Source organism: Solanum stenotomum, chromosome 5 (genome assembly GCF_019186545.1).
Source record: "Solanum stenotomum isolate F172 chromosome 5, ASM1918654v1, whole genome shotgun sequence".
Classification (NCBI taxonomy): domain Eukaryota; kingdom Viridiplantae; phylum Streptophyta; class Magnoliopsida; order Solanales; family Solanaceae; genus Solanum; species Solanum stenotomum.
Window position 1 is genome coordinate 6,152,047 of NC_064286.1, and position 13,793 is coordinate 6,165,839.

Below are 13,793 nucleotides of genomic sequence, written 5' to 3' on the forward strand. Positions count from 1 at the left end.
AACACGTGTCATACTATAATAGCCCATTTGGTACGTGAGAAAAATAATGAGTATTATACATCTGAATAAATAACGATTTAATATATTTAAAAGGTACAAAAACTGAGATGAATAAGATAATACATTTTTTTAATAACAAACCACAATTTAGTATTACATCAAAGCAAGCTAGAAATCATAGAGAATATATTCATGTATTTAATCCATCAAAACAATTTAACCAGATATAAGGGGAAGGGTTGAAATATACCATAATTGAGTGGTTAGAAGTGTGCTTTCTCTGAAAGTTTAAGTCGACGATAAATGAGAGACAACATGTCAAATGATGTCTTCAACACTTCATATGCTAATATTTCAGTTATAATATATTGTGGTAATCACTCAACATTTATAAAGAGTATGGTTAAAATCCTATCTTAAAAGATTGCGAGAGTTCAAAACTCATAATTTAAAATTCTATATCGTTTTTACTAGTAAAAATGGTCAGCTATAATTCACTTGTTGAAAATTCGAGAAGGAGATGACATTTTTAATATCATTCAAATATTTTTTTGAAGATAAGTGAGACAATGATTCTTCTTTGTTCCACTCGACTTACAAATTTTCTTAAAAAGAGGCGTGGAGAGTATTCTTCTTTACTTCTACAAGTTATTTCTTCTTTTTCTTTTAAAAAAACATACTATATTGGCAAGTTTCACATTTTTGATATTTTTAATTTGGTAAATAGTTTCATAATTTGCATTCTTATATATTTTGTCTTGATCTTTATTATATTCAATGGGGCTAATAGGTAATGATTAAATTAGGTTCAACTTTGTCTTCACTGAGTTCTTTTTTCCCCCTTATATTTTTATTGCTTAATCTAAGTAATAAGGAATATTTAATACATAATAAGGTTGTTTAAACATATGACAGTTTGGCCGAGTGGTCTAAGGCGCCAGATTTAGGCTCTGGTCCGAAAGGGCGTGGGTTCAAATCCCACAGCTGTCATTTTATTTTAGTTTTTAAAGAAAAACGAAAAAACATAATTTAGGTTTTAATTACCATCATGACAATATTTTTTAAAAAAAATAGATCAATTATCCACTCAAAAGGAGGATCTACATAATTAGACATATTCCACTGCCATATATTCTATTATTATTATTGTTATTATTATCTATACTTCAAAATATTACGTATCTTATCGGTAATTAAGAGTTTCCTACCATATATTGAGAAAGATACACCTAGATACATGTATTTTTGCTACCAATTTTACCAATAGGGAAAGAGGCGAACAAGATTGGGGGGGGGGGGGGAGTGAGATTTGTTATGTATCCCGGATACACGTGGATCACACTATATACACACTAGATACATGTATATGTATGTATCTGGTGTGATTCACATGTATATGACATACACGATACATATGAAAGCGGCAAGGGAGGTGAGGGAGGCGAGATTCGTTATGTATACCAGATACGTGCGATTCCACTTGGATACAATGCATTTAGAACAAATTACACCTAATTTTGACCCGTGTATCTCGAGATACATGTATCTAAACGTATTTGAAAGAACCAAAATTTAGTAAGATACATAATATTGCAAACTAAAGTGTATCCAAGTAATTTACTCCTAAAATAGTGAGATTTATGCAAGTTTTCCTTTCTTTTCTTTTTTTACTCAATCATCAATTATTATAAGTGAATTTATGAGGTATTGAAAGGTCATGAGCGCCCGACCAAAAAAAAAAGGGAAACTTACATAAATTTCATACATTTGGGGGTTAATTACATCCTATTCTAAAAGTTTCCACAATTACAAGAATTGGTTGTTCAATACATTGCAAATGTTACATTATTTAATGGGAGGGATGTATCCGAGAGAGGATAGGGATGTATCCGAGTGGGGATGGATGTATCCTAAATAGAAGAGATGTATCTGAGAGGGGATAAGAATTTATCCGAGAGGAAATTTTTGTAATATTTTTAAAATGATAGAAATTTTTAAAAATCATGATATTTTTAGTTGCATATTTATGTAATTTCCAAAAAATAAGGCCATGAGAAGAACACAATTGGTATGAGCCCAAATGTAAAACTTTATGGCCTAATTATACATATATTCCTATCATATCTACTAATTCTTTATATAGTGAGATTTGTTATGTATCCTGGATACACGTGGATCACACTATATACACCCTATATACATGTATATGTATGTATCTGGTGTGATTCACATGTATATGACATACACGATACATATGAAAGTGGAAGGGGAGATGAAGGAGGCAAGCGAGATTCGTTATGTATACCAGATACATGCGATTCCACTTGGATATAATGTATTTAGAACAAATTACACCTAATTTTGACCCATGTATCCCGAGATACATATATCTAAACGTATTTGAAAGCACCAAAATTTAGTAAGATACACAATATTGCAAACTAAATTGTATCTAAGTAATTAACTCCTAAAATAGTGAGATTTATGCAGGTTTCCCTTTTTTTTTTTTTACTCAATCATCAATTATTATAAGTGAATTTATGAGGTATTGAAAGGCCATGAGCGCCCGACCAAAAAAAAGGGAAACTTACATAAATTTCATACATTTGGGGGCTAATTACATCCTATTCTGAAAGTTTCTACAATTACAAGAATTGATTGTCCAATACATTGTAAATGTTACATTACTTAATGGGAGGGATGTATCCGAGAGAGGATAGAGATGTATCCGAGAGGGAATGGATGTATCCTAAATAGGAGAGATGTATCCGAGAGGGGATATGGATATATCCAAGAGGAAATTTTTGTAATATTTTTAAATGATAGAAAATTCTAGAGATTATGATATTTTCAGATTTTCAGTTGCATATTTATGTAATTTCCAAAAAATAAGGCCATGAGAAGAGCACAATTGGTATGGGCCCAAATGTAAAACTTTAAGGCCTAATTAAACATATATTTTTATCATATCTACTACTTCTTTATATAGATTGATATATTACATATTGTCTAATTAATAATTTCATACAAATTTCAAGATAGATATACCTAGATAAATGTATTTTTGCTTCTAGATACATTCTAAAATATAGATACTATACATAAGGAGAAAGACGAACGAGCGAGTGAGAGAGGTGAACAAGCTGATAGATGGTAGACGAGCGAGAGAGTCAATTTATCTCATATACACACGAATCCCACTAGATACATGAATATGAGATATCATATACAATCTGGAATACAAATACGTCGGGAATGAGGCGAGAGAGATAGGAGAGAGGCAAGTGAGATTGGATAGAGGCAAGTGAGATTGGATAGAGGCAAGTGAGAGAGTCAGCATATCCCAAATACATGTGAATCTACTTGAGTACAATGTATTTGAAACAATTTACACCTAATTTTGACTCCATATAACTGAGATACATGTATCTAGATACACCAAATACACGTATCTAGGAACCAAAATTTGACATGAATAGTAATTTTAAAAACTCATGAGATATATATCTTTTGTTAATATTCTTTATTTCTATCTCCGTTCCAATGTTAATTGAAATTTTTATGTTGCACCTAGTGCCGGCGAAATGAGCTCATATTTTGGTAACCCGCCCAACCCACTCATATTTTAATGGGTTGGGTGAGTGACTTTTTACATGGGTAAAATATGGGTTGATACCCATATTCAACCCATAAAAATATGGGTAAACTATGGGTAAAATATGGATTTGCCAAATGGGTTAAGCTTCTAACTTTTATTCACTCAAAATTCATGATATCACTAGAAAAAATTGTAACTTCTCTTCCTTTTTATGTTCTTCTATAGAACTAATTATTTTTCTCTATGATTAAAAATGTGAAGTCTTTGGCCCTCCAAAAATATATGTTTTAAATGTACATTTCTTTTGTTAATTATAATTATATTTTTCTATTTGTTTAATTTTATATTGGATAATAAATAATAGTGTAAAATAACCAAATCATGTATTAGTATTGACATTGCTTAAGCCTTAAGGTGCATTAAGCATGTTTTAGTCCTAAAATGCAACTATTCCTTTACTTTGAAATTAAAAATATTTTCCCCTTGTTATTACATAAATTTATTTTATATTGAAAAGTTAGGATTTTTTTTTTTACTTTTATGATACAATAAAACTAAATGAAACATTTTCAACATTTTTCATCTAAAAAAGACTAAAATATTTTCTCCATGTTGAATTCTTAAGTATAGTACTATTTACTCATGAAAATATAGATAAATATGGGTAAATTAGTATTTTACTCAATCCATTTGTTACCCAATCAATTTTTACCCATATCAAATATAGGCGGGTTGAATTATTACCCATTTTATGTTGACTCATTTTCAACCCGCTCAAATTTGACCCAACCCGCCCATTTGCCACCACTAGTTGCACCTATAAAAAATTAACAGAGAAGTAGAAAGAAGAGAGCGTGAAAGAAAAATGCAAGAACTCGTTATTGAAGAATTTTAAAGCTCAATTATTTTTAAAATTTGATTTGACGCAAATGTAAATCATTTAGAATTTGATAATATTTCAAAAGATTCAAAACATCGACAAGGGCTCATATTTAAAATTTTAGACTTTATGAAGAAGATTTGAGTTGGTCGAAATTTAAAATATTAAATCATCAAGGAAGGTAAATTGTTGTAATTAGTGGTGGGCATGATACAGTATTGAAAAAATTGGTTCAGTAATTCGGCATGCGGTTTTTAAAAAGTACAAATGTCACGACCCAAAAATGGACGTGATGGCACTCGTCTTAACCCACCAAGACAAGTCAGCCTAAAACTCAACCATTACAATAAAATGCGGAAATTTTTATAAGAAACTCAAATATACCCCCAAAATCTGGTTGTCACGTGTACAAGCCTCTAAAATATTACAATTGAATCAAAAGAAAAATACAAGTCTCATATGACATTGTTTCTAGAGTAGAACAAGATCATAAATAGGAGTAAGAAGGATCGTTGAGAAGGCAAACAACTACCTCACAAATCTCCCAGAAGCCTCAGAAAAGAAGAGAATAACAAGTACCACAAAAATCCAGGCTCGTAACCTACAAAAATTTGTAGAAGCAAGGGGTGAGTACCAAACCACACGGTACTCAACAAGTAAACCTCTAAACACGAGCTAAGGGGATAGAATACAAGTACTCCATACACCCCAACCGAACCTTCACAACTACAATCTGTATAAAATCAGCCCAACCTAACAGTTTAAAGTTTACAAAGCACATAGCTCAACACAACACTCTAACAATTGCATATCTTCAACAACAAGCTCAATAATTCATCAGTCACAAGTTCCATAGAAAGGCACTCACAAGATCAACAACACACAAGATCAAGTTCACCAATAATACAGAAGTGCAATGCAATGAAATGCAATGTCAAGTATAGTGATGCATGTCTGACCTAATGATACACACCCGCTGTCTCTCAGTCCGGGACCCATGGGGGACATATCTGTCCATGCATCCATCGCGGCGCGCGATACGACCCTCGATAATAGTAACCATCGCGGCGCGCGATACGTCCCTCGAAATGGTACATCCTCTTTATTTTCTTATTCTTTCTCAATGCACATAACACTTGTCACAACTATGTCTCGGAACAATGCAAATGACATGTTCACACAAATAATGAAGAGGTGACCATGTTCATAACATTGCACAATTCACAACAACACAATTAGGATACAACATCAACAATGATTCAACAAGCCTTTCAAACAATTCTCAACACATCACACAAACAATTGATCACATTGCCTTTTATTATCCCTTTCTCATTATTAGAATTAATCAATGTGGACAAGTCAACCCATCACCAACTCTCATTACTCTAAACACATATTCAAGGAAATACATGAATTCCATACACTTAACAAGGGTTTAGAAATCCACTTGCCTCAAATAGTCGAACAATCACTCTGGGAGTTAAGTCTTCCCCTTTCATTGAACTTCCAAATCAAAGCAATCTATTCAAATAAATGACCACAATAAGATTCCAAAACTAACAACACTCATATTACTATGTGTTTAGCTTTGACCCAAAAATTTACCCAAGTTTATAATTAAGTTCTTAAGCTCGATGTCCATTAACATGTCAACTTTCATATTTCTCAAATTCATGCCTAAGGTTAAGTCATAATTTCTCCAACACTATAACCCTAATAGCTTTCATATAATATAATACACATAATATTTACTTACATGTATCAATAGGTTATGATAGGAGTCATAATGTGACAACCACGAAAAATCCAACTGGAAAATCGATACAAGAACAAAAAAACCCAATAACCTCTAGTAATGAAATTATATTTTAATTCATAATCACATTCATCCTCCTAACCTTCTTTATGATTATTATCATTGTCAACTAAATGTTAGACCCATATTTCTCCAATTTCAATAACGTTGTACAGTATTCCAATTTCCACTTCTTCTTGATCCAAACCCACTTTCTTGTTTTTCTTTTTCTATTACAATCAACTATAATAATAATAATAATAATAATAATAATAATAATAATAATAAATAAATAATGATAACATGACATCTATGAATATACACCAACACATTGATTAAGGCATAATTAATGTTTACCTGCGGGAGGTTCGTCGCTCATATGCTTGTGCCGACTGCCGAGGTTATGTCGTGCTTCTTTGGAGATTTCTTTTCTTTTTAAAATTAAAAGATTGATCGAAAATAATATAGGGTATTAACTTAAATTATATTATATATGGATTTGGCCCATTTATTTTCTTTTCCTTTATTATTAACAATAAAAATAATCATTTATTAAATTTAAAAATTATATCACTCATTCTCACAAGTCATAAATCATTTATAAAAACTATTAAACGGGGCTAACTTAGAAAAATGGGTAAAATTCATAAAATGACTAAGAGGGTCGTTACAACAAAGTACATAAATCTCATATATTTGGGGCTAATTATATCCTATTCCAAAAGTTTTCGCAATTATAGAACTTTTAGATTTTTCATTGCTCTCGTATACATTCTTTAGTTATCCGATACATTGCAAATGATACATTACTTAATGGAAAGATGTATCCGAGAGGGGAAATGGGTGTATCCAAGAGGAAATTTTTGTAATTTTTTTAATTTGAGGGAATTTTAGAGATTGTGATATCTAGGGGTGTACATGACCGGGTTGGCTTGGGTTTTTCAAATATTTGTGTCGAACTTTTAAATCTATAAACCAAACCAATAAAACTCGGATTTTTCAACCTCGGATTTTTTTGGATTTTTCAAATTTTTGGGTTTTTTCGAGTTTTTCCGGTAAAGTATTCATACAAACATATAATTTACTTGTACTTCAAGTCTTACCAAAATACAACTATCTAAGGTGTTTGTTAAGAAAATAACACAAACTATGATGTGTAATGACACTAAAATATCCAACAAAATAATAATAATAATGAAATCACGTAAAACAAATATTGCAAATTAACAAGTCATAATGAAAATGATCATAATTTAAAAGTACTAAATCATGCTAAAATAATTAAGCTTAATAAGTATTAGTTACATGACTAAATATTAAAGGAAATTAAAAATAGATTATGTATTTGAATTGTCTAAATCAATGTAAAATCAAAGAACAAATATTCAATATTATTGTCATTCTTAGTGTTGAATTGATTTTCATTTTGTATTAGTATTAATTTGATTTTGATTTAAGCTTTAGTATAATTACCAGCATCTGTGGACTATAATCTTTATTGAACCATTCAGAATTCTAAGTTTCAAACTTGAAATAATATATTAAAATATAAAAACTATGGAAAAGTATAAGAAATATTTAAAAATTATATCAAAATAAATATTTTTATGTATAAAATAAAATTTTAAAATTATATATATAATGTCGGTTTGGTTTGGTCTCGGGTTGTTTTTTTTAGTTAAAACCAAATCAACCCAAATATAGTCGGGTTTTTTTTCCAATACCAAACCAAGTCAAACCAACCACTAGTCGGGTTTTTTTATCTCGGTTTGACTCGATTTGCGGTTTGGTTCGGTTTTTGGTTCGATTTTGTACACTCCTAGTGATATCTTAAGTTGTGTATTTATGTAATGTTTCCTTTTAAAAATACAATATACCATTACCATATCAAATTAATTCAGTATGATATTTTAAAGTTTGATTTTGATATTTACGGTACAGTAAATCGTTTGTCGTAATTTTATCATGTTTAACATACATACATTCGTATAATAAAGAATTATGACTTTGACTTTTCAAGAAACATCTCATTTATATCATACTAATAGCTTACACATGTAAAACAATTTAAATAAAGTACAAACAGTTCTCTTTGTTAATCAATCACCCAAAAGAATAATTAAATTAAAATAGAATAATCAAAATTTCAACATCTAAATACTAAATTACTATTTATATATTTACTAATATTTTATATATATACATATATATATGAATTTCATATGTAACTATATACTTTAGTACAATATCGATATATCATCATTATTTTTTATAAATACCAAGTACCTAACCTTTTTAAAATGCATACCAAACATCATAATATTCAAACTGCGGTGTTAAAAAATTAATTTTAATATGATATTCGGTACTCTATCATATCATACACACCTCTAGTTATAATGTATATATTTTTTATAAACAATGTATATGAATATATATAAGTCTTCGATGCACAATTATACATCATATATACAATATCAATACATTATATATACATGCCGCCATTTTAATTGAAATTTTGTTTGCTTGTACAGTTACATAAGAAGCCCTAATCTAATATATAAACCCAAAGAGATTATTAATTTACGTCCTGAATTAGGTTCCACAATTAATTTTTCTGTGATTTTTGAATTCGATTAAACTAAATGTTCTTGTGTGAAAAAACTTCTGCACTATCAATTCAATTTAACTTCTGCACTATCAATTCAATTTAACCATGTATATGATTAATACTTTATTTACGAAGTAACTATATCGAGCTAGTTCTAAAAATTTGATGTAAGCCAATGGTATTAAACTCTTATAATATAATATTTAATAGTCTAGCTTTTAGTGGACTGTCAATTTTGTCAAGTCGATTACCCTGTACATTAAAGCACAATAGACATAAAATTTCTTTTACTGATTAGGATTATCGATATGGTGCCTAATTGAATTTCCTTGGATTACAAGGGTTTCATTGAAGCTTTGAATATTTCTTTGATTATATGGATAGTATTGATGTAAGCTGCAGAGAGTTCCTTAGTCCTTTAAAGGTAATTTTTAATTTTTTTTTTATCGAATTCAGCTAATTATTACTGTTAATTATAATTAATAATACATATTGTAAAACATCAAATGCTTGATATCCATTTTTGATGTTTTCAAAATTAAACTAATTGCAATTTTCCCTTTTGTTCATATTATTTGCCTAAATTGTGTGCTCTAATAACAAAATAACAAGGAGAAATTCTAATATATAAAGCTAATGCATACATTAATTTTGCTAATACACTCTATCAAATGACAGTATCAAACTAATACTAAATTATTAGTACTTAGCATAAAAATGAACAAAATTATTTTTATCATTTTTTGTATCTTATGAAAAGAATTAATATGTGACGGGTTGAAAACAAAATAAATTCTATGAAGGCTAGGTTGGGACAGAGTCTTTACAAGTTTGCCACACAATCACCCTGCCCTGCCACATTATTATTCCTACAAATCTCTCAAGGTCTTAGAGTCAGAATCTTGGCCTTGGGTTTCATCAGGTTAGGTCTTGAGATCAGGGTTGGATCTCGGGCTGACAACCGAGATGACGGGCTCGATCTCATCTCGATTGGGGTTAAGGCAGGGGCTACTCTAAGGCTTGACCAGTGAGGCCATTGCCTTAGGTCTCAAAAATTTGAAGGCCCCAAATTCGTTTAGATTCTTATTATTAATTTTATTATATATTAATATAATTTATATGAATAAAATTATTATTGTATATTTTTTATTATTATTTGTTTGAGAGTATTTTTTACCTATAAGTTCATAAATTCTCATAATCTTCACTCATTATTTGATATATTTATTTTAACTTCCAATTTTAAATTTTATCCTTTTTATATAGAAACTAAGTTATATATATTGATAACATAATGATTTTTTTCAATCTTTTCTTGAACTACGTGACCACAAAAATATTCATGCACAAGTTTCCTTTTCGTTTTAATTTAATATATTATATGAAAATTTTATAATTTGTTTTAGATATTCACCAACTACTTAATGGAATGAATTATATTATTTAAAAAGAATTTTATCATTTAAATTGATTAGAAATTTGGATATTTTTATTACTATCCATGCTCAAAACTTCAACTATTAAGTTATGTATGTTTTGTTCTTTTTCTTATTTGTGATGATAGCCAAATTAAAATTTCAATTTGAGTGTTATAGCTTAACATCGATAATCCATCAACTTTTATTTTTGTACTCTTCTTCTTCTTTTTCTTTTTTTTTTTGTGTGAAATTTGATATTTTTTTGTCTTAAAATGATTAATCTATTGCTTAGAAAATTGATTTTCTTGTTAGTGTATAAATTTTATAAAATACATTAAGGATCTCTTAATATAATTTTGCCTTGAGCCACGCAATCTATTGAGCCGCCCCTGAGTTAAGGTTATGTTTTAGGATCGATGCTGGGGTCGGTGTTACACCGAAGGTCGGGTTTGGATTGGGATATGAATTCATGTCTGGAGTCATAATATTTGCTAAATTATATTTAATTGATCTTGAAATAATATTTTTTCATTATTAATCAATTAAAAAATCAAATCAAGAAAATATTTAATTTCTTGAATTTTTTTAAAAGAAAAACAACGTCCTTCATACTGAACACACCCAAATCTTTTTGTAATCAATTTTATGGTCAACCCATGAAAGGTGTCAAGTTAGGTTCTGTCATGTATGTAACACTATTTTTATAGATATAATAATATATAATTGTAGACAGAAATTAACCACTTTCTTGTAAGTGTTTTCCACCAAGGCCTTTATTTTCATCTTCCATTTGTATATATAGCTAATAATATCTAATCATTGACTTTTAAATTTCTAGTAAATATTTTGACTCCGCCATTCATATATATATATACTAGATTTGTATTAGTGTAGATTATCTACATCATATTCTTAAAGGTGTGTTTTTTTCAAAACTTTATCTGAACGTGAGAGATGTTGTGCACTAATTATTTTGTTTAGTTAATGAGTTGACTTGTCCGTCTAAGAGACCAAAATTCATATTTTATAAATAAGGTTTTGGTCAACGTACACTATCACATGAATTATTTTAATTTTTTATAGATTATCAAAACAAAGATAATAACTAAATATTTTGTTCTTGTTGTTAGGCATTCACTGGAAACACAAATTAGATCACAGTGGACTTAAAAGGTTTTGCACTTTATAGGCGCACCAAACTTTCCTCTTCCTTTTGTCTTTTTTATTTTAATCAATTTAATACTTAGTATATATGTGAAGTTCTTTTTTGTTTTTGTTTCGAAGGTTAGTATGTAGTTGAGATTTAACTCGCTTTTCATAGGATTTAGCTTGGTAGGAACCTTGGACATTGTGATTTGTGTTTGTCATAATACTAGTTTTACACATATTTTTTTTAGTTACCGCATTATTTCACTGCTGCTAATATTTCTTTTCTTTGAATGCTTTATGTTGCTTTCCTTATTAATTGACATATTTTTTTGATAGTTTTTTTTATAGGATGTATAACTAATATCTGACATTTGGTGGTACTAGTGATACATAAGATTTAATATCATGTGATTAATTTATATAAAGACAATAGAACCTTCAAATAATTTTAATCATTTTATTTATTTTTTTAATTTTACATTTTATATTTGTACTAGTAAATTTATTAAATAAATTAGCTTATAAATTTTATTTTTTAGAGAGAGTTATTTTTTGCTAAATTAATTCAATAGAAATTAATACAATATTTAAAGTTGTTTAACATTTACAAATTAAAAAGACAAATATTCACGACGAATGTGAAATCAAATGAACAAGTTCGTTTTCTCATTAGGCAATACAATATTATATTACACTTGAGCCAATTTCCCAATGTTGGTAACCACTACACACAAGTGCAGATGATGAGAAATATGCATATAGAAATCCAAAAAGTATGTAATGTGTGCTAAAGATAATACTTACTAAAATTACGATTTGTATTTTTTATGTTTTAATATGGATGATTTATTAAATTTTACTATCCTTTATCGTCTTTTTGATTTTAAAGTAGATGATCTATCTTTTTTAAATTTATTAAGATAACAATTATTTACTCTCAAATAATTCAAGTGAAAAATAGCAAACATATGACAATAAAACTGTTCTTCTCATAGCTAGTTAGAAGGCAAGAAAAATAATTTTGGAAACACATGCCTGGAAAGGTTTATGTGTTATTGGGAATTAGAGTTTATAATTCCTTAGATTACATATGTTCATAATCGATTATTGTAAGGCTCATTGAAATCTAGCGAAGTTGAAAGTAAATCTTGTAGAGGTACAAACTTCAAATGAAAGAAACTAATTTCATTAAAACTTGTGTTTATTTTCAGATCTTTTACTTAATTTGGAAGTTTTGACCATAAACATTTTCAAATAAATTGTAATTTGCTATGAAACTAATTGACCCAACAGTTCTTTTATGGATACAATAGAGTTTAATAGAAAGTGTATTTCTGTTAAACTCTATTTTATTTATCGACGTATAAAAGTTAAACAAACCACAAGTTCATTTCTTTTCATTATAACAAAAATAACTTTTAGCGGCAATAAATAAACACATTAATAAAGAGTGCTAAAGTCTTTACCGACCTTAGTGAAGTGTCATTAAATCCAGTGTCTCTAAAGACTTTAGGGACATATACAAAGAGTGCTAATTACCGCTAAAAATACATATTTAGTGGCAATTGAGCTATTAACATTAATTAATTACCGCTAAAGATCATTTTTAATTTAACGTTTGTATTTAAATAAATTTTAAAATATTTATATATTTTAATTCTATAAAGTATCTTTTGTCAATGTCCAGTTGATCTTTTCTTATTGTTGTTGCAGTACTAGCTAGGCATAGTATAGAAATAGAACAACTATTATATAAATTCATTTCCTACTGAAAAATAAAGAATATAGTAAATTACTGAGAAGGAGACCAGATTGATTAAATTTTAAAAATTGTATTAAGTACCAATCATAAGAGGGAAGGACCACTAAATATAACAATCAAGTACCTAATAACATTTTTTTAAAAGCAGCTTCAATTATTAAACAATTTCTAGTAAATTTTCCCCAATTCCTTAGCAGGAAAATAGTTGAAAAAAATAATAATGGCATTGAAAGGTATGAATTATTGCTAACACAATTGAAACAGTCTTTGGTTGTAAAATTATTTTAATTAACAGTGATAATGACCAATTTAGCAATAAATTAATCATGAGAGAAGAGTCATATCTACCATAAAAATTCTTGGATTTGAAAGTTAAAAATATTATTAGCCTGAAATTCTGGTTGTGTCTCTCTCAGAAATCCAATATCTTTTCCGACATATGTTGAGTCTGCTTTAATTTTTAATATTTCAATGTTTTCTTGGAATGAGTTGGTATTTGGAGTATTCTAACCTCATTTATTTGCATTTAATAAAGATATTAATCTAAGTTGTTCAAATTTCAATTTTTAAGTTTTTT

The 13,793-nt window shown here is 28.6% G+C and overlaps 1 non-coding gene across 1 annotated transcript; it reads left to right on the top strand.

The window, feature by feature from the left end:
• Window positions 1-910: 910 nt before the first annotated feature.
• TRNAL-UAG (transfer RNA leucine (anticodon UAG)) lies at window positions 911-990 on the top strand. The gene has a single exon. It is a non-coding gene; the product is annotated as a tRNA-Leu (tRNA).
• The last annotated feature ends 12,803 nt before the right edge of the window (window positions 991-13,793 follow it).